At 42.0% G+C, this 21,712-nt stretch overlaps 1 protein-coding gene across 4 annotated transcripts in view; it reads left to right on the top strand.

The window, feature by feature from the left end:
- Nucleotides 1-21,712, top strand: part of RARB (retinoic acid receptor beta) — a 724,626-nt gene that overhangs the window by 554,774 nt on the left and 148,140 nt on the right. The gene's annotated exons all lie outside the window — the stretch shown is intronic.

Below are 21,712 nucleotides of genomic sequence, written 5' to 3' on the forward strand. Positions count from 1 at the left end.
CATTGTGCAGTTTTTTACTAAAATGTATGCAGAGGGGAATTTAACTTTGCTGTTCTTTGGATTAGCTGCTAGTTGTATATATTCCCCCCTTGTGTGTTTCAACAGTCCCAAGTAATTAAAATATGACATCGTCCTTGCAAGGAATTTAGCCTAATTAGGGTGGCTGCTGCTCCTGAAGTTCATAAACCACCAGTTAAAGCTGCTGCTTCCAATGTTTTCCTTGCTAAGGAAAGGCAATATTTCTTAGCATTGACCCTGCTGCCACCTTTCCGAGTCACTTTGTTGCTCTAAGAAGTTGCTGTTTTGCTAGAAAACTACTGGCAATGAACACCCCTTGGGCTGAGCCATCCATTATTTCCATATCTTGCAATTCATCCTCGAACCTGGACATCACTTAAAGGAAAGGAAATATAAGTGGAGTAGCCCAGTTTTTTTTTTTTTTTTTTTAATATTGACTATTTGGTTATCTGATGCTGACATGATGCCGAGGCACGCATCTGGTCAACAGTAGTGTGGCTGCAAGGCTTGAGAAATGACCAGGAGCCCCAGAAAATCCCACCTTCGGGTGGCTGTGGTGGGAGCCTGCAGGATGCATCGCTGCCCTGACAGTGATTTAGATAAATGGCTCAGCTATCTATCAAAATGTTTTTAGTACTTTATTTGACAATTCATTGGAGCATTAGCCTGAAAATGACATTTTAAATCTTTGTTTTCAAAGAGGTCAAAGTTTAACTGGAAGAAATTGAGTTTTCCTAATAACATGGTGCCTTATGTAAAGAGGGAGAAGAAAAGGGAAAGAGAGTGGACAGTGACCAGATTTAAATTGCTCTCTCTGAAACTTTGTCTTAGCAATAAAGACTCGCTTCTTGGGCCAGGAAATCAACAGGTTTGTAGCTGAAAAATCAATAACCATTTGATGCCAACAGTCTGGCTGTCTGACTTAATATTTCGTAGAGCCATAACCAGGGCAAAAAGAATATAGTTTTCAGAAAGTGTCTTCATCTTCAGCGGCTCCCCAAATGCCTTTTCTTTCCTGCTGTGCCTGTTTTCTTTCTGGAGAATTCAAAGAAACTCAGTGTTACAAAATAATTTTTATAATCCACTAACAGATCTTTCAGACCTGTCCTCTCCGTAGCAGTTAAAAGAGTGTGAACAGTTTCACTCGGGATCTCAGGGAACTGGGGCTCTCCAGAAGTTTTTCTTATAAGAGAAAGTTCTATGAAACATATTTTTAATGAAGGGGGGGGGGAATGCTCGGGACCCTTGGCGGAAAGCTATTAGACCTAACAGAGCCTTCACAAGTAGACATTCTCCCTTTTGTAATTAACCCTCCAAACATGCCTATTAAGTTGTAGGAGTAGGGGGAAAAGCTTTGTTTGTTCTTGAACAAGTTAAACAAGGGATTTGCCTTATCTAGGGAGAGCGAGTGGTGAATGTGTCATTCGCCTAGGGCCAGCCGATAAGCAAGAAGTGTTGATAACAGCAAAGTTCAGCTAATCAAAGAAACTTGCATTAGAAAAAGTAAATAAAGGCGTTTGACAAAGGGATTTCAGAAATTCCAGTGTCTTATTTTTGTAAGCAGGGCAATTAGAGCTTATTGTGGTCAATTTCACAAGAGTTCCACTCGCATACCCCCCAGCTATAGGTTAAATGAATAAATTGTAAAAATTGCATATGCCCCTGCAGAGCACTTTATCCTCCATCAACCACTTTATGACGGTCAGTTTAGTTCTTCAAGAGATTCAGGTTTTTAAGCGTAAATAAAAATTCTAACAAATGTCTGCCACATGGTGTTTGGTTCGGGGTGGCATGGGTAGTAAGGACTTTTGAAATGAAAGCATATTAGGGCTTCATTTGGATAAGTAAGAACATAAAAACCACAACCTTTTCCATTTTACTTAATGACTGTTTTGACGAGAAGCAGATCTGTTTGCGCTCTTCACACAGAGGAAACAGTGGGCAAGGAGAAAAAAAAATAGCACTGAATTCCTACCAAAAGTATTTTCTGCTTTGAGATTCTATTTTTGACATGTGGTGTGTATGTGTGTGTATGTGTAGTAATTGGAGTAAACCCTTTGAATGAAAAAACACATCAGAAGCGGTCTTTGAAAGGGGTCAGGATATTCTTTTTATTTTCTTTTTAAAATTTTAACGACAGATAAATGATATGCCAACCAGCTACCGGTTGGAGTAGGGCCTGCAAATGGCTTGTTATAAAAATTCGAAGTCAGGATTAGCGGGCTCTAAGGGAATGTGGTATAAATAATACGATTTCAGACTGCCCCTGGAAGGTATCATAGTCACAAAGTTTCTATTCATATGCCTCCTGGATTATCTCGGTTTTAGGGCTGCTCCAGATGTTTTCAGCATTCATTGCTCAGTGGGCATAGGATAAATCCTAATATTTGTGGTCTAAATATAGTTGCTTTCGGTGAAATCCTGAGTGTGACAACTTCTTGGCCCTCTTCCCCGTCATCTCCATACTCAGCCCATCAAAAGAAAAAAGGAAAAAAATATTTTCTTTTTGAAATAGTATTTTGCCCATTTAAAGAGGATAAATCATCTGTTTTAAAAACAAACAGTGATGTGTGATCAAGGAAGGAAGAAAAGTCCCCTTCTCAAAGCCCTGGGACCTGAATTTTAAGTATTACACAGTATCCAAATCCTCTCCTAGTGAGATATAAATTGGGGTCAAAGTGGCAAAATCAAAGATACTCTCTGAAAGAGACGAAATAAAGACTGAAATAAAGACTGACAGCCACCGTATGAATTGAATGGGGTTTTGAATAAATATTTCGATGAAAAGGCTCAATTGTTTTTCTAAAGTAGGACATAATTTTCTGCTTCTCAGCCACATGACAGTGGTAACTAATACCATCAGAAAGAAAAAAGAAAAGGAACTTTTGCTTACATCTCCCGAACACAAGATAGGGTCACTTGAAAACAAGCAGAAGATTCACAAAGTTTTCCTCCCCTGTAGGAAAAAAAATACTAAAATTTTGTCATTACGCTGATAACTTGGTACTTTGGGTAAGGAAGAGTTGATGAGCAACCTAGAAGGAAAGAAAAAAAAAAAAAACCCAACGCAGAAGTTTTAAATTTTCTCACCATAGAGTGTGGATTCCAAAAAATAAGATAGGAGAAGTAGACCTCTGTCTTCTTAAACTTAGGCTATGGAATTGATCTGGAAGCTCCAGCTGGCGTTCGATTCGCCAGCCCAAACGCGAAAGCCTTTGGTTTGAAACAGGCCTTTTAAAAATATTTATTTATTTATTTATTTATTTATTTAACCAACCTTATTAGATAAATGATCAGAATTGCCGTTTCTGATAACTGACCTGAAACAGAAGTTTTGTTCTTATTTCTGGAAGCCTGGCTTTGACCATATATAACCAGTCAGTACTGTCATGAACTTTAAAACATAAAAGTAAAAGAACGTTCTTCTGGATATCAGATGCTTGTAATTTTATCTTCAACATGTTAAGTCTCTGAGATGAAAAGAGAAGAAAATCATACATTTTCTCCTTTGTACATTCTCCCAGCATCAATAAACTATCTCTGAACGGAATACATGAGAAATGATTAAGATTGTAAATTCTGCTCTCAAGGAATTTGTAATCTTTAAAATCAGATTTTTTTGTTTCTTTCTTTTCTTTCTTTTTTTTTTTTTTTTTACAAAAGGCTAGGAATTTTTAAATGAGAAAGTTACTCTCTAGGAGGAAAATAGAGATGTGAAACCGAGATGCAAAATACAGAACTCTCTTCAGGTCACACAGGACTTATTAAACAATAAACGCAGTATTCATATTAGAACATCTTAAAAAGAATCTTCTACAGAGTTTGAGTTACATGTAAGTGCCAATAAATTTATCTTTAAATGACATTTTTATATTTTAAATGTTCTACTATAGATTCAGTTAACTGTCAATTAAATACATTCTTTTGGAAATGGGAGCTTTTGATGAAGGTTAATCAGAAAAATCTTGGCTAAAAACCTTTCCAAAAGATATTAATGTAGAATCTTGCCTTTCAAATTATAGGGTAGTTAGGGCAATCGTGCATCTCTGGTTTTCTAGAATAACCCACTTCCAGATATACTGCCACAATTCCCACATAAATCATGGAAATACGCCAGATATTTCAATATTACGACATTTCTGAGGCTGCCCCTTGAACCCAGGAGTGGCACAGAAAGTCTTTGTTTGGATTCTATGGTCAATATAGCTAGAGCGCTCGCAGTTTAATTTTTCCATTATGACTGAACACTGCCTTGTGCTTCTGGGTCATTCTTCTGAACATGAATTCCTTTTGTGGCAAACTGTAGATCTGTAAATAGCACCCCTTGCAAAATGGATTTAAGTATTATGGCTGTGGTTCTGATTCCAGCACATGTGTGTATTGGGAGTGGGGGAGGGGTCGACTTATTAAATGGAATCACTAGGAACAAATCTGTATCAGTTCTCGGCCAGCTTCTTTTAAAAAGTTGAAATGGGTGGTGATGGGGAGAGGAGAGCAGAGTTAACTCAGGTTCCAGATTTATCAGTATCCTGTCTGTAAGTGGCTTGGCCTAAGTACCTCTTGTTAAATAGGAGATGAGATAACCTTCCCCATCTGTAAGATCTAATAACACAACCTCATCAGTCAATATGTTGCCCTGAATTCTTTTTTCCTTTCTGGCTTCCTTACCTCATCGTTAAGAAGTTATGATTCCCGCCTCACCCCACACCCCTAAACCCCTTTAAATGAATAATAAAAAAAAAGTTGCCCAAGTTCTCTCCACCTGGGAAGTAGTAAGGGTGAGTCTGCAGGTATCATTTATCTTGAGCTTTATTATTTATCTTGAGCTTTCAGAGCTTCTTAGATGAGAATTCAAACAGGCAATGGAACTGCTGACTTGCTTTTTCTTTGGACTTGCAGGGTGGGGAGCTGAAAGGGGGCCATTCAGTAAGATAAGACTCTTGGTCCCCTGTACGATAAGGCGAGGATAACAGGAACTGACGTCAGCCAGGCGACCCAGGCTGGCCAAGCATTTCCTCTAGTCAGGGCCCATGGATTCCAGGAGTCTCCAGGCCTCCCCCCGCTGCTGCTGAACTGAACCAGCTGGGGGTGGGGGTTGGGGGGGGGCATGAAGAAAGCTACTTTCCACAGGAGTGATGGTGGGTGACCATGTCCCTATTCCCCAAAGGAGATTCCTCTAAATAGAACAAAGAATCACTGGGGTGGAAGGGAGTGATTTCTCTAAAAGCAGATTCTGAGAATATAATTGCAATTTTACGTTGTCCTAGAATAGGTATTTGTTTTCCAGCTGTCCACAGTTTTCCTCTGATGTGTCTTGAGCTGGTCTATCCAGCACTCACCAAATCCCATCATCCCTGAGCCCCGCCAACTCTCTGTATAACAAAATGGGAGGGAATTCACCTTGTCAGTCAGTCCCTGGGACTCCTATTTACTTTCCCAAGTACCAAGTTCCCACCCCCATCCGCATCATATGACAGCGCTGCTAAAACCATTTCATCTGCCACCAGCCCTGACAGCGTCCAGCAGTTTTTGCTCTCCTTTCTCCCGTCTTTTCTCTTAAACACAGATTATTTTTGCCTTCGCGAGTATCTGTGATTTGAGGTCCGGAGGGGAATCTCGAATGAAAGAGCCTATTTTTTTTTTTTTTTCCCAAGTTCACAGGTTCTCCAGACTCTACTCTTTTCTCAAAGATTGCTCTGTTGTTGTTGTTTTCAAGTTTGAGTGTGGAATAAAGGGTGACTCTCCTGATTTGACCCAGATATGGTGAAATGTTTTTTTTGTTATTATTGACCAATTACTGTTTGCCACAGATTGCATTTGACCACATCAGGAAAAACCAAATTGCTGATTCCAAAATACTCTCTGGTAGAAGTAATGCAGATGAGACCATAAGACGAGTATGTCTGTTAACTGGTAGAAAATTTGGATCAGACGTTTATCTCGGTTTTTCTCTAATTTCCAGAGCAAATGAAGACCTCACCTAATAAATGCCTCTTCTCAGAAATATTAAAGCTTTCGGGGCTACAGTACCTATGTCTTGTTATCAAAGTCCATAATTATAAAAAGGCTGATGATCTGAAGGCTGTTTCAGCTTCAAAAGATTTTTTAGGGTCTGGTCTATTGGAAAGCTTGGGGGTATAATTAAGTAAAATGGAAATGGAGGCAAGCGAAATTTAGTTCCTGATGTTTTAATTTAGCTCAGTACTGCCATGTGTTATTGAAGAGAATTCTTAAAGGCAAACATAATTATTTCATTATGGTCCTCAGAATGCTTTCATTGGCTTTAATGACAAGAAGCTGTATAAAAAGGCATACATTTTAATTAGTCCTTCTTATATTTACATCAGATAAATAACAAATAATTGATGAAAAACAAGTCTTTGGAATGGATGATTTCACATAGTGCGCTGGTTACAGTTTAATGATGAAACATTTCTCTGTTGCTTTGCATTTTAATTATCCAGACATTACAGTAGTGGTGCCATGGAGTTAAAATACTGTTGTTGCCATTTTATTACAAAAAAATCACAATTAATGCCTATGAATCAGAAGCGGAAAAAGGTAGCTAGAAGCGCATCTTAGAGGAAGCAAATTGCCAGTCCCATTAATTTTACTACGTTTGTTAGCACTCACTTTGATCACTTTTTATCTTTTATGCTTTATCCTTTTGGGTTAAGACTGTCAGGGGTTTCACATGCGTTTTTATGGCCACATCTTCTCCTAAATACCTTTCTGTCTCTCTTGCCGCCTGTTAGGAAGACTTGCCTGAAAGGTACTTTGCCAAATGTGTGCTGGAAATTCAGAGCCTTTTTTCCATGTTGCAGGCTGCCTTACCTTTGATTTTATATGAAAACCCATTTCACATGATTCATCCGTTTTGGTGTACAGAACACTAATTGTTATTATTGATTTTAAATTCCGTGACCATTACAAGTAACCCAGATGACTGGCAGATAAAGGGTAATAATCCATGGAGTTCTGGAACTGTTTCATGTTTGTCTGGAGTACTTTATGTGATCAATATTAACTGCCCCATTGAAACTAACTGCTGTATCAAATAACAGTCAATCAAATGAATGTGCTTAGAGATTATTTATTGAAAGCTTTAATTGTTCACTGGGGCCCTGCTTATCAGAGGGAACAATAGGAATTAGAGATAGGATGAACAGGTTTGGATTTGCAAAGAAAGTTGGAGGATGCAGTAGAACAGGGCATCTCTCTGCTACTTGGGCAAGTTTCCAGAAACCCGTGTTGGGCTTACAGTGGACAGAAGTTGCCTATATTCTGGCAAAGGTTATCCTATTACCTGTCCCTCTAGAGCTCTCTGGCAAAGAATGATTTTCTTGCCCCCAGACCAGGGGCTGTGAAAAGTTGCCATTCTCTCAGAGTTTTACCACTTCTCCTCTGTGTGCCCACTCGTGTCGACTGCCCTCCCATGCATCTCTCCACCCGTGTGCCCTGCCACTGCCTGCTGGTCTGAGATGTTGGGAATAGCCTGACTTGACACAGGATTAATTTCTGCAGCTGTGAAATGGGCATAATAATGTCTACATTGCAGGATTTGCAGAAAGATCAGAGATCCTGTAAAGGAGGATTCTGTTCTCGCCCAGAAAGCATATGGAAGCCACCGAGGAGACAGACTTTCTGCTCTGATTCCAGCGTGACACCTGTGGCTCATGTGTCTTTGCTAATAGCAAACATGCTGTTTCAGTTGCTATCTCTTGTCCCCAGTGAAATGGTTCCTCTGTCTGTGGCTCATAAACTAGGTGACAGTTCTTCCCACTGGTTGCTGTTTGGGTAGCCCTGGCCCTGATTCAGTGGCATCCATTGAACCAAACCCCCAGATTTACAACAAATGATTGCTTTTCTACATGTGAGCACTGTTACAACGCAACTTCACCCAAAGGTGCATCAGGGGTGTAGTCCATTTTATTGCTCAGCGATGGATTAGATCTTGCATTGTTACTCAGCAAACACCTCTTGGGTCGGCCATGTTCCAGGCACTCCATTATGTTCTGTTCTATGGGCAAACACCAAGATGAGTCCTACCCGGTCCTGGCTCTCTCTGGACTCGTAAAGTGTGGGAGAAATTGTGTACACAAGTCACCGTGACACAGCCCCCTTATAACACAGACACAAGTATCTCCTCGGGACTTGGCACATGACTTTGATTATGGAAAGAACTCAAAACTCCTGTAACTGCAGCTGGTGCATCAGGTGAGGGATCAGGCGGGTGAAACATTTTTGTCACAGGAGCAAGCAGAGGTTTTCCTGTGTGCAGGCCTCATAGGTAATTTCTAAATGTGGCATACGTAGCAGTGTTTTAAAATTCGCTTGAGCAGTGGAGTAAGTGTATACCTTCTGAACTTGCTTCATGAAGACTCTTGTGTGGATATTTTTAGTGTGTTTGTTAAATAATGTTCTTTGGGGGTACGTCTCATTAGCTTAGCTTTCTTTAATTTTTTTTTAATTTTTTAAAGATTTTATTTATTTATTCATGAGAGACACACAGAGAAAGAGAGAGGCAGAGACACAGGCAGAGGGAGAAGCAGGCTCCATGCAGGGAGCCTGACGTGGGACTCAATCCGGGTCTCCAGGATCACACCCCCCGGCTGAAGGCGGCACTAAATCGCTGGGCCACTGGGGCTGCCCTTAGCTTAGCTTTTTAACAAATCACCTCCTTCTCTACGATTGTTTCTATGACTTCTTGCTATGTAACCATCCACCCCCCAAAGTTAGTGGCCTAACAATTTACGATCTCATTAGTCTGTGGATGGACTGGGCTCAGCTGGGCAGGTCTTCTGCTCCACATGATGTCAGCTGAGGCTGCACGGCGGCAAGTCCCGGAAGGCTCACTCCCATGGCTGGCAGTCGACGATGTTGCTCGTTGGCAGAGAGCTCAGCTGGGGCTGTCAACTGGAGTAGCTGCATGTGACCGGCGCTTCTCACAGCATGGCAGCAGTATTCTGAGAGGCAAGGAGGAAACGGAAGCTCCCAGTCCTCCGAGGGGCTGGATGCAGAGCTGGCACAAGTCACTTGCACAGTATTCTGCTGGGTAAGGTGCCCCGGGGCCAGCCCAGATCCCCCAAAAATCCGCCTCTGAATGCAGATTGACAAAGTGCATACATCCTTAGTCCACCATAACAACCGTCTTCTCGAAGAGGCACACCTTCTCTAGGAAAGGAATGATTGTCTTCTGGCAGTAGAGGCTAAATTGAAGCAGTATGGTGGGCTGTGGTTTGTTATTGTTTGGCTATTGTCTGGTTATGTATTTCACAAAATTCTACTCTCACAACTCTGGGAACGTTGTCATCATTTGATCCTCGCAAACAATCCGATGTGGAAGGTGCAGTTCTCCTTATTGTATAGGGGAGGCAGTTGTCACTCAGACAAGGAGAGGAGTGTGGCCGAAGGCACAGGGACAGGGAGTTGCACTGTCAACCCCGGGAAGGTCTTGCCTCCATCCTCCGTGTGGAGGTCCTCACTTCCAGTTTATTTTTTTTTTTATTTTTTTTTTTCTCACTTCCAGTTTAAATCTCATCTCTGTCAGCTGCATGAAGAATTCCTGGAAAAATTTCTTAGGCCCTCATCATGCGGAGAAAAGACCATGGCGTGTTTTGGTTTGGGGGGAAATGTGAAAAAGAGAGAAGTCAAGGAACTGTAACTCACCTAGGTCCCTCTGACATTATTCCTCCAACAGAAGCCACAGGCTTTTATGTTGTGGAAGAAAGTGTGAGGCCATTTTCTCCTCTTTTGTCCTGTTTTCCATCCTGTTTGTGGCTCAAGTCCACATGGTTCTTATCCCTCCACAGCTCGTAGGCATTGGGGCAGGATGAGTCTTGTATTTATGGAGGAGTCACAGGAAGGTGAGAGATGAGGAGTAAGGTTTCTTGTGTTATTCCGGTTCATTGGTTACCCTCCTGTAGGGATGGCTACTGGCAATCCTACTGGTGATACCTCCGCCTGAAGCATCACCGTTGTACACTTCCATCACTTGAAAGGAAAGGGCGGGCAAGAAAGCTTCCTAGGAGATGATGAAGTTATATCGCCATTTTGGGATTTGCCATCTGTCTTAAGGATGTTTTTTCTTAAAGATTTTATTTATTCATGAAAGACACAGAAAAAGAGGCAGAGACATAGGCAGAGAGAGGAGCAGGTTCCCTGTGGGGAATCTGATGTGAGCTCCATCCCAGAACCCTGGGATCACAACCTGAGCCAAAGGCAGACACTCAACCACTGAGCCACCAGGTGCCCCAAGTATGTGTTTTCTTTTTCTTTTTCTTTTTTTTTTAAGGTTTTATTTATTTATTCATGAGAGAGAGACACACACACACAGAGAAAGAGAAAGAGAGAGACATGCAGGCAGAGGGACAAGCAGACTCCATGCAGGAAGCCCAACGCAGGACTCAATCCCGGGACTCCAGGATCACAGCTGGAGTGGGCTGAAGGCAGGTGCCAAACCGCTGAACCACCCAGGGTTCCCCTAAGTATGTGTTTTCTGTAGAGGGTCCCAAACCTCACAAAACTATTACTGCTTAATGAAATTTACATAAATAAGTACGATTATTAGCCTCTCCCATAATGCTCTTATTTCAGTGATTTCAGGTACATTTGAAATGCATTATAGTGCTCTGTGTTTTGGATTTTTATATGCCATGTTCTACCTGGGGTTTTGTTTGTTCGGTTGTTTGGAAACTATTGTTGAATTATTTATGTTGAGGAAATAGAGACAGACGGATGCAATGAGGTGACTTACTAGAGATCATAGTAGGTTCTTGGGGATCCCTGAGTGGCTCAGTGGTTCAGTGCCTGCCTTCGGCTCAGGGTGTAATCCTGGAGTCCCAGGATCAAGTCCCTTCATGGAGCCTGCTTCTCCCTCTGCCTGTGTCTCTGCCTCTCTCTCTCTCTGTGTCTCTCATGAATAAATAAAATCTTAAAAAAAAGAGAGAGAGATCAAGGGATCATATAGTAGGTTCTGAATGGAAGTGGATCTAAATCTGGAAATGCTGCCCTGTGTTATAGGAATACAGCGCTGTCCTGTGTCCCTGTGCTCATGTGTGATGCAGTGGAGCTGGACATTCTTTATGCAGTGCATCTGCTATGGGAGCTAGAACTCCAGGTTCCCTCATTTTTCCATCTGTAAAATGGATCCAGGCTACTTACCCTGAAAGCTTACCATAGACTTAAATAAAAATGTATATAAAGACCCTGTAGTACTCAGTAAATAGATGTTCCCCCCATATTTTATTCAGAAAGTATTTTTGAAATATTTTCAGAAAAGCTGAAAAATTTTACAGGGAACACCTAGCTACTCTTGTGTGTCTACCCATTTCTCCTTTTTTGTGCTTGTGTTTTTTTCTGTTTTGTATTATCAGTTGTGTTCCCTTTCTAAGCTGGCACATTTTTGAGGTCAGGTATTGTGTCTTTCTGTTTTCCAGTCCTAGCTTAATACTTAGTACCTGGTCAGTACTGAATGGATTATGGTTAAGTCAATAGATATGTTCAAGCACACCACCACTTGGTATACTAGTTATCGGTGCTGTCCGATAGAATTTCCTACAGCGATAGAAATGATCTATAATTCTGCATTGTTCAATATAGTAGCTGCTCGCCCTGTGTGGCACTGGAAATGTGGCTAATATGTCTGAGGAACTGAATTTTTTATTTCATTTTAATCTATTAAGGTTTCAGTAGTTGCATGTGGCTGGTGACTATTGTATTGAACAGTGCAGCTCTCCATACTATTAATACTTTCCCAGTATTTGTTCCTTCTCAATTTTCCTTTAGCCCTTCTTCTTTCCTATTGCTATTAAGGAGCTCTAATTATCTCTTTATGTAGATGGTGAATAGATTGGGGGAGTGGAATGTAAACAGAATATTAGGGTGGTGATTTGGGTCATTGTTTAACTTGTTTTCCTTCTGGGTGGAACTAGTTTTCCTAGGGCCTGGCAAATGCAGAGCAGCACTTATTGACTAACTATAGAGCTAAACCAAGATTTTCCCAGAATCCCGGTGCTCTGGACTTCAATTATATTCCTTGTAGCAATCATATCTCAGGTAGCATCAAATTCTATTCCTGTGCTCTGTGCCCTCTTGGCTTTCAAATGAACACACAGTGTCTTCCAACATTTTCAAGCTATGTTCAACGCATTTGAAAATCTTCAACTTCAGGGAGGCAGAGATGAACAGGTGCACTCTAGGGAAGGCTCACTGTGTGTTCTAGAGAATGCCATGCTGTCTCTCCCACAGGCACCTTCTCCTGCTCACGTAGGCATATTCTACTTCCTAACCCAGTGCCCGGCACACAGTAGGTGCTCAGGAAATATGCTGAGAAGAGTTCAGTAGTAACGAACATAAAATTCAGAACATCTCAAGTGGTCTCTGATTTATGTGTATATTTTGGGGTCTCTTAGAAGACCCGAAGTAAACTTGCAGAGAGCTGTCAAAACTTGGGAAGTACAAGTTGGCTGTTAAGATGAGCCTTAGTCCATGTGTTAGCTGAAAAGCTGGCCTGAACGGGCATGGGATGTTTTCTTGGACTTCTGGCACTTGTTTTCAGATCCTGGGAATGGATTTTCTGTTACCCAGGACATGGTCATTCCTCTCCTCCCCTTTTTTTTATTGTCTATCCTAGGAAATGATGTCAAGAAGGTAAAGAGAAATAAGACCAAATCAAAAATCAAGAGAAAATTTGAGCAAGGTCTATTCCACCCACCTGGGCCCCAAATGACTTCAAGCTGTGATTGATTTTCATGAGGCTGCAAAACTACCATCATCGTAATTATTTATTAAGTGCATATTATCTCTGCCAAGTGCACAAAATGAATTATGTCACCTGGGGAGGGCCCTGTTACCGCTCTTTTGTTTCTTACAGATGAGAGTTCCCAGGCACAGGCCGGTTCTGGGACCAAATTCAGGTCTCCCAAGTAGGAGCAAACAGTTGGAAGCTCCCATCCTAGCTTTGCATAATGTGGGTTGCCTTCCCTCTGCCAACTATGCAAAGTAAACTCCTATTTGCTTTGTGGGGAGGGGGAATAAGAAAGTTGGAAGCCTCAGAACCCACAGAATAATAGGAGGGTTTCCAAGTGAAAGCTGGAAACAATACATTTTTAACAAAATGGGCAGTTACTCTAATTGCTGTGCCCCTACTGTTCAATTCCTTTTTATGTCCTAATTCATTAAATTATGTGCACACACAGGCTTATTATTTACAGATGTATGCACTTTTAACTGGCTCATATGAAACAGATGTTTCACGAAAGGTAACGGAGAGCAAGTGTTCTAAACCCTCCTTTAGTGGGTATCAAGTGAGTATTATAGCCCATTACCTGCAGGTCTTTTGCTATTATTTTGAACCACAATGTCCAGTGTGGGGAGAAGAATTCAATCTGTCCCCTGGAGGAACAAATAAAAATACAACGACCCTATAAGCAGACATCTGCATCTCAAAATAAAAGAGGGTGTGTGCAGGTGAGAGGCAGGTGGTGTTCACATGTGGGCTCAGGTGGATATGAATGAGTTTTATAAGCAGTTTGAGAAAAAAAAGGACCCACTGCATTACAGTCAACTTTTGAAAAAAAAATTAATAGCCTTATTCTATGATATTTTAGTCATTACTGTCCTGGAATTTATAGCTGAGCAATTATCCTACTCCTTTTCATGCAGAATTTCTTAATAATTTTTTTAGATGGAATTATTCCATTGCTCTTGTACCTGACAGGGATGCATGCAAAGCGCACAGTACATGAGATGTCAAGTTATTGTCTAAAGAATCTAAGAGTTGAAGTGAGCCCTTTCTGCAGGTTCTTTATGACTCTGCCAAAATTATCTTTAATTAATAATTATAGAGTTAATTAACTTGTTGCTATGTAACAGACCAACTCAATACTTAAGTGGCTTAAAATACAATTGATTAACTTTCAAGGTTCTGTCTCACTTGGGCTCTTTCGCATGGCTGCATTCGGAAGTGACCAGGGCTGGACTCATCTCTTGGTTTGAGCTGGCTGGATGTTCAAGAAGGCTTGTCAATGTGTCCAGCTCCCCAGTTGAAATTGCTGGAATGGGTAGAAACCCCCATAAGCATCTTTCTCTCCCTGTGGCCTCCTCCCATGATGTGGTCTTCCTTATGGCATGGTGGTCACAGAGCTCTGTATATGGCTTCCCCTAGAATAAGCATTCCTGGAAACCCAGATGGAAGCTGCGAGGCTTATGATCTAGCCTCATGTGTCACACAGCATTACTCTTGCCACATTCTGTCGGTCGGACAGAAATCACAGTAGCAGCTCAGATTCAAGAGGAAGGGCCTTATACATTGGCGTGGATTCCTGGAGGTGTGGTTCATTGAGCAGGCCATCTGTGGAGGCCGCTTACCATACAAATAGCTGTAAAAATAAATGTATACCTCTGTCAATGCAAGGCAACATGGCCTAATTGAAAATAAGCATGACCAGTTCACATCGCAGTGGACTGGGTGGCATATGTCAGAGGACAGTCATTTCAAATACCTCTTCAGAATATCGGGGAGCAACAATAGTCACCCCTGAGAGTCCACAGTGAGATTTATTGTTTATGATTTGTCCGGTCTCTAAACAAAAAAAAAAAAACAAAAAAAAATTGGAGCAAAAGATGGCTGAAAAATATGTCATTTTGCACATTGAAAAAGCTGGAAACCATTACAACTGAAATATAAAATGGGACATGAAATATTAAGTGGTATATTAGGTCTATTGCATATATGACCATGAGAGTGCATTTTATTTTGTCTTATGGAGCTCTAAAAAAAAATCCATGTAATGGATTAAAGGTATTAAAACTCCCATATTCTGCTTGGCTCTGGGCCAGGGAACAAGGCACGATAAATAATCCCAATAGACAGAATATGTAGGAAGGAATTTTAAAATGTATTTATGATAGACATATTGACCTCCCTAACTAATAAAAATGTGTACATGAGGTTAGTTTTGAAGGAAATGTGCAGACCTTACACATTTATAGTGCATATAAATACTATATGCACTATAGTGTTAGCATCCTTAAAATACTTCCCACATCTCTGTGACATATGGCTGTCATACTCTATCTTTACCCTGGAAGCAAAGAAAAGCACGGATTTTATAGTAACAAGTACAGTTACTATAAGAAGGGATAGTTTTAATTTCCTTTATCTTAAAGCAGGGGTCAGGAAACTAAGCCAAATCTGGCTTGTAGTATGTTTTTATAAATAATGTTTTATTGGAACATGCCACGCCTGTTCATTTATGTCTTGTCTAGCGCTGCTTTCTTCCTACAGTGGCAGAGTTGAATCGCTGTGACAGAGACCATATGGTCCTCAAGACTAGTATTTACTACCTGGCCCTTCACAGAAAAAGTTTGCTGACCTTGTCCTAAAACATTAACAAATTAATAAGAGGCCTCGGAATAGAAACGAGTGCTTTGTTTCTCATTTATAATAACCCCCTACGTGGATTCAGGAAGCCCATTCTAGATCGAGCCATTCCCTGTGTGACCTTTACCAAGTCTTGTAGCTTCTCTGGGCCTCAGTTTCCTCCTGTGAATAATGGAGATTAACACACGGATAATGATAATAAAGCCTGCTCTTCTTCATGCTCTAGTCACAAGTGAGCACACAGGGGGTAACGTGAGAGCAAACACATCGCGAGTCATCCGATGCCACGTAATGGGTGCTGTTGGCACATTCCCCTGAACTGGCCACAACAATCATCATTGGTTTGATACTGCATATGAAAATTTTTTTTTTCCAGATTGTGTTTATTTATTCATGAGAGGCACACAGAGAAAGGCAGGGACATAGAGGGAGAAGCAAGCTCCCCGTGGGGATCCCCATGCAAGACTCAACCCCAGGACCCCAGGATTACACCCTGAGCCACCCAGGTGCCCTGCGTATGAGAATTTTTGCACAGATTTTCTTCTTTCACTCACTCGGTTTTTCAACTAATGTGAATTGAGTCCCTCCTGGGTGCCAGGCACTCCTTTAAGCACCAAGTGGCATGTAAGGAGGTATTCAAGGAAGCTGTTTCTGAGGGTGCTGTGCTTACAAAAAAGGGATGAGCCAGGAGAAGAGCCAGGAGAACCCATGAAGAGAGGATTGTAGTAGCATGTTGGCTTAATGCCCAAGTGGCTAGGAAGAAAGGGAGTTGAGAGAGATCATAAGGAGGTAGAGCTGACACATAACTGCTTTCCTGGTATAAGCTTGTAAAGAATCTCTTCTGTGAGGAAGGACAACTATTTGGGCAAGGAAAATGGGAAAATGGAAGTGAAGTCAGCAAATCAAGACATGAAAGTGTAGTGTAGAAGAAAGATGGGAAGGTAGGGGCACTTTGGCTGGTGCAGTCAGTAGAGCGTGGCTCTTGATCTCCAGGGTTGTGAGTTCTAGCCCCATGTCGGGTGTAGAGATTATTTAAAGATAAAACCTAGAAAAGAAAAGAAAAGAAAAGAAAAAAAAGAAAAGAAAAGAAAAAAAGAAAGAAGGAGAAAGAAAGAAAGAAAGAAAGAAAGAAAGAAAGAAAGAAAGAAAGGAAAGGACATTGAGATTCATCAACACAAGTGTATTCTTGATACCTTAGTGATGTTAACTGCACCATACTATGTGACAGGCATTGTGCTTGTCATTGTGTCACTTTACAGTGATTTATAATTTAATGCTCACGATGACCCAATGAGGAGTACACTCTCATTGTGTACAAGGAGAAATTGAAACTCAGAGAGGTTAAGTAACTTGCTCACAGTCACACAGCAGGTTGCAGAATTAGGATTTGAACCCAGACACATCTCCAACCACATGCCTTGGCTTATCTGTAAAGTTGGAAAGTTCCCTAAAGGAAGGAATATCCAAAAAAGACTCGACCTTGGGGACTGCTCATGATGGGAACTTTGGTGAACATTTCTTTGAGTTAGCCATTTTGTTTTTAAGAACTACAATTAAAACACTTTGAAGCTGTCATTCTTCTCAAGAAACATTGAAAAAAAAATCAGTTATGAAAGAGAAACACAACAGTTACAGCATTTCCATAAACCTCATTCCATATAGAAACTTCAGATTCTTTTAAATGTCCCCAAGCGCATCATTCTTGACCTGATGTGTTAAAATCTTCTTAGGTAAGTAGAAGGTGCAGGGAGTATGTTCTCTATCATCCTTCTTCTAGTTATTCTCTGACCCACCCTGGTCCTCCTGGGAAGAGAGTAATGCAGCCCCTAACATGGAGAATTCCAGATCTGTAGACAGTGACCCAGAAGCCACGGCACAACTTTAGAACTCTGGATGTTGCCTTCATTTCTTGTGCCAATTAAGCTTTGGTTAGAGGAGTATATATGGCCCACTGGCAAGAGAGGGGGGAAAAACCAGCTCAGGGTGGGGCTTCCAGAGCTGCCCCCCACCCCCCACCCCTGGCCCCCAAAGCTGGCAGTTGTGCAGGTCACATTTGGCCTGAGTGACTGCTCCCGACAGTGTGTAGTCACACGCCCTTGGAGCACCGCCAAAGGCCTCTGCAACCTTGGTTTTAGCTGCTGCCATTCTGCCTGCTGGGGGTTGGTTTCTCGGCAGGGCAGGGAAGATGTGGGAGGGGTTTGTGGGTGTGTGTGGGTGTGTATGCGCCTTCTAATTCCTGTGTTTGCTTCTGGGGGACTTTCCTACTTTATTGCTCTGACTGGAAAGAAAAGAGGGCATTATTTCTCTATGCGTAGTTTCTTTTTTATTTTCCAGTTTTACTTTTAGTCTTTATGCTGGGATAACTGTGTGTGTGTGTGTGTGTGTGTGTGTGTGTGTGTGTGTATCTTAGATGTAGTCTGTATATTCTCAAACTTGCTGGCAGGGAATATGTCAGCCTCTTGCTGGAGAAGTTCCATGTGGTCGTAGGGGCGTCATTATTTTCTGCCAACACCATGGTCACACTCCTTCTCATGAACCCCAGACCATTTGCATCCCCATCCCTGCCCATGGGTTCCCATCTGTGTGGCCTTAAACAGTTACGTAACCACTGTGCCCCCAGTTTCTTGCCCGTAAAGACAAAATACTAAGACTGCCTATTTCCTAGGGTCATTATGGGGATCAAGCTGGTTACTATATGGAACGTTCTTAGAACAGAATGGGGGCTGGAGGCTAGGTCACAGTACATGCTCTATAAATGTTAGCTATTAATATTGTTATGTTACTATTTGACTAGACTCTAGAGATGTTTCTGTCATCTTCTCAGGTAACAATATTAGTCATATTCAGATAGGACTTACCCACCTTTCCCTAAATACCCTAATAATGAAGTTCTGACTGTTATTTTTATGTATTTGTATAGAGTTCACAAAGTGTTAGCCCTGCCATGTAGTAAGTATGCTTGCCATCTCCACGTTTCAGATTCGGGAACCTGAGGCTCTGGAAACTAAAGTGACTGCTGGTATGTGACAGGGTTAGGAACCTAGTATAGGCCTTCTGTCGGCTAGGATGCTGGGCCCACTTCTCTGGCGCTGCAGGAAATCATCTTTGCTGTTCCACAGCTTTGTCCTAAAGTCTCCCCACAAGTACCATCCTTACCCTAGATTGAGGTTTTCAGCCTCAGCACTCCTTGTAATTTGGGCCAGATAATTCATTTGGGGGAGAGGGAGGGTGCAGGGCTGTCTTGTGCATTGTGGGATGTTTAGAAGCATCCCTGGCCTCAGCCCACTCACTAGCTGCCAGTAGCAGCCTCCAATCATGACAGCCACAATGTCTCCAGAGATTGCAAAATATCTCTTGGGGGGCAAAATCAATGTTGGTTAAGAACCACTCCTTGGGTTAAGAAAGAGAAGGGAAATGTTGGGGGAGGGTGATGGAAGTAAGGGTTGGCTGTCACTCATTAACCACTTATTGTGTGCCAGGGAAGTTGCAAATATTGTCTCCCTTTCACCCACAAGAATTTTAAGATTATCTGCATTTTCATGAAAGGGAAACTGGGACTCAGAAAAGTAGAGAAAACTGTATGGCCATTAAATTAGTAAGTGCCTAAAGAGGGACCCAAATCCAGGTTCATCTGGCAGGAAGCCCATGCCCTTCCCATCACTTCCTACGCACAGTTTTCTGCAGGCTTCTGTGTTGTAGTTCTTCTTAGGACCCAAGAAAACCCACCCCGTGAGGATTATGTGGGTTTCAAAGTTATTTTGACACCACTCATGAGTGTGTACCTATAAAAATAAAACAAAACCAAAAACCTTCTTTGCAGCCAACTTACAAGCCAAGTAAGCAGACCATCATTTTGTTGAGAAAGGTAGTTTGGGCTCAATTTTGGTGTCACCACCAAACTTGAGCTTTCTCAGCTCTCGGGATATAGCAAGAATCCCCATGTGATACAGCATAATTTCATTACCCTCTCCTTTAAATACAGTATTCCAAAAAGTATCCCTTCATAACTCTTCTGTTAGGCTGATATCACCGTGGTTTTTAGTATATATTAGCAATACATAAGCAAAGAATTTTGTATGTGAGATGATATATATTTTAGTGCTACAGTTTTAATCAACTTTATGTGCAGGAAATTTGAACAGATAATAGAATGTCATTTATTAGTGCAATAATTGCTTTTTTAGAAATTATGGGAATCCTGATTAGAAGTAGAATATTGAACTGAATCATTTGGTGTTGAGATAAACTCTTCAGGGGGACCTTAATATTGCAATGCAATTAGCTTCATCTATACATGACTCCCGAGACTGGTTCCAGCATTTGCTCAGTTAATGCAGTTCCATTTCTGATGCCTCTCAGTTCAGATCATTAATAAGTAGTTAGATGTGTCGGCCCGTTAAGTGATTTAAAGGGAGAATTTATTTGAACCCTGTCATAAGCTATCTTAGTATGTCCTAGAAAATAGTGATATAAAGCATCGTCTGTTAAAAACGTCACCCAAAACAACCTATGAGATAATTTTCGACTATGTTCCTTGAAGCAAGAAAGCATATTATCAAAATGAAATGTAGGTGTTGAACGTGTCATGGTCCCTTATGAAAATATGACAGCACTTCCCATGGTAAAAGTCAGTCCCAGGAGTAATTTCTACTGCTGGCCGTGAGCCCAGGCAGGTGTAGCTATAATATAGAGTGATTAGTGGATGCTGAGCCTCTCTCTCTCTCTCTCTCACTCATTTTAAAACCCAAAGTATCTTGTCGAATTTAGCCATGTCTGGAATCAGATCAGTGTTTGGAAAATTATCACCATGACTTAAAAGAAAGGGGGGTACACATCCTGCAGGTCTCAATTTTAGTCAATAGGCCTGACCAGACCAGATCCAGTGACGTTTCTAGCAAAGAAAATAAATGAGAAGGTTAAAAGCTGTGGATCTTCATAAAGTAATAGCGATAGATATTAAGCCATTTCCGCCTCTTTTGTAAAGGCTGAGAGTGGTGTTTTTTTAAATTCCTAATCCTAAAGTGCGGAGTTCCTGGTCCCTTCCCTTCCCCTGGTTTTGGGGAGGAGTCAGATGTGTTAATAGGTATTAAGCAACTAGCACCGCCCCTGGCACCTAGTAAGTGCTCAGTAAATAGCAGATACTATTAGTTCAGGCTCTTCCTGTGCAACTTTGAACCCGCTGCCAACTACAGTCCACTGCCAGGATTCTGTGGGAGAGAAGGAAGGCTTCTGGCTTCTGGTGAGCATAAACACACCGCCTGAAGTTCTCAATGTATTAAGTACTTAACAAGGTGGGGTATTTAGTAAGGACCTGTGCAAGGGGGAAGCTGACAGAGTTTCCACGCCAAATTGACTCAGCAAACTGGGATTCTCGGAAGATTAGAGCAGTAATAAGACATTATCATGTCACGGTGTCTCAAATGTTCACACGCATAGGAATTTTTTTTTAATTAAAATTTTTTTGTTTTGTTTTGTTTTGAGATGCCGGTTTTGATCCGGCAGGCCTATCGCAGGTGGAGCTGAGAGCCTGCCTTTTAACCAGTTGCCAGGTGATGCCGATACTGCTGGTCCCGGGACAAAACTTTGAAAAGCAAGGCTTTTCTATAAGGACTCCAAAATCAAAGTCTCCCCCAACCCCCCTTCCCCACCCCCCCACCCCGCCCCTGCTTTTGTCCCCTGCCTGTGTTCAGCACCTGTTGCATGTGTGGTCAGAATAGCAGGGATTCTCATAACCCAGCTCCAGCCCTCGGCCAGGATCCCGGGTGACCCGGGCAAACACACACTCCTCAGGGTCACGGGCAGGTTACTGAGTCAAGACTGCCAGAGCCCCGCGTTGATGTTTTCCTTCTCCCCCCGCCCCCCCCCCCCCTTTGCCAGCCCCAAACCCAGGACTAATCTTGGAGCTGCTTAATAATAACAAAGCCAGCAGCAGAGTGAGGCGAGACCATTGGAAAGCAAAGGTTTTCTTGTTTGGCAGTTACCTAACTTCACAATGCGATTCACAGATTTGCAAATCCCATGCGTGTGGAAACAAACCGCTTCTACTGAAAGACGATCAAAAGCTGACCTCGCCCACCCCCCCCCCCAGCCCCCGCCACCGCCACCGCCAGGAGGAGGCGACAGGAAAATTAAATGAGCGACAGTTTGGAGGAGCTTTTTTTCCCCTCCCCCATTCTACCGTGTCGAGGCGTGCAGATTATATTTTAATAAAACGTCTACACCCGCGCTCGCACGCGCATGCGCACACGCAGGCAGCGGAGAATCTGGTTCTAATTACTTGTACTTTAGTTGAACTTTGGCGTTTCCTTT

This window comes from Canis aureus, chromosome 22 (assembly GCF_053574225.1).
Source record: "Canis aureus isolate CA01 chromosome 22, VMU_Caureus_v.1.0, whole genome shotgun sequence".
Taxonomy (NCBI): Eukaryota; Metazoa; Chordata; class Mammalia; order Carnivora; family Canidae; genus Canis; species Canis aureus.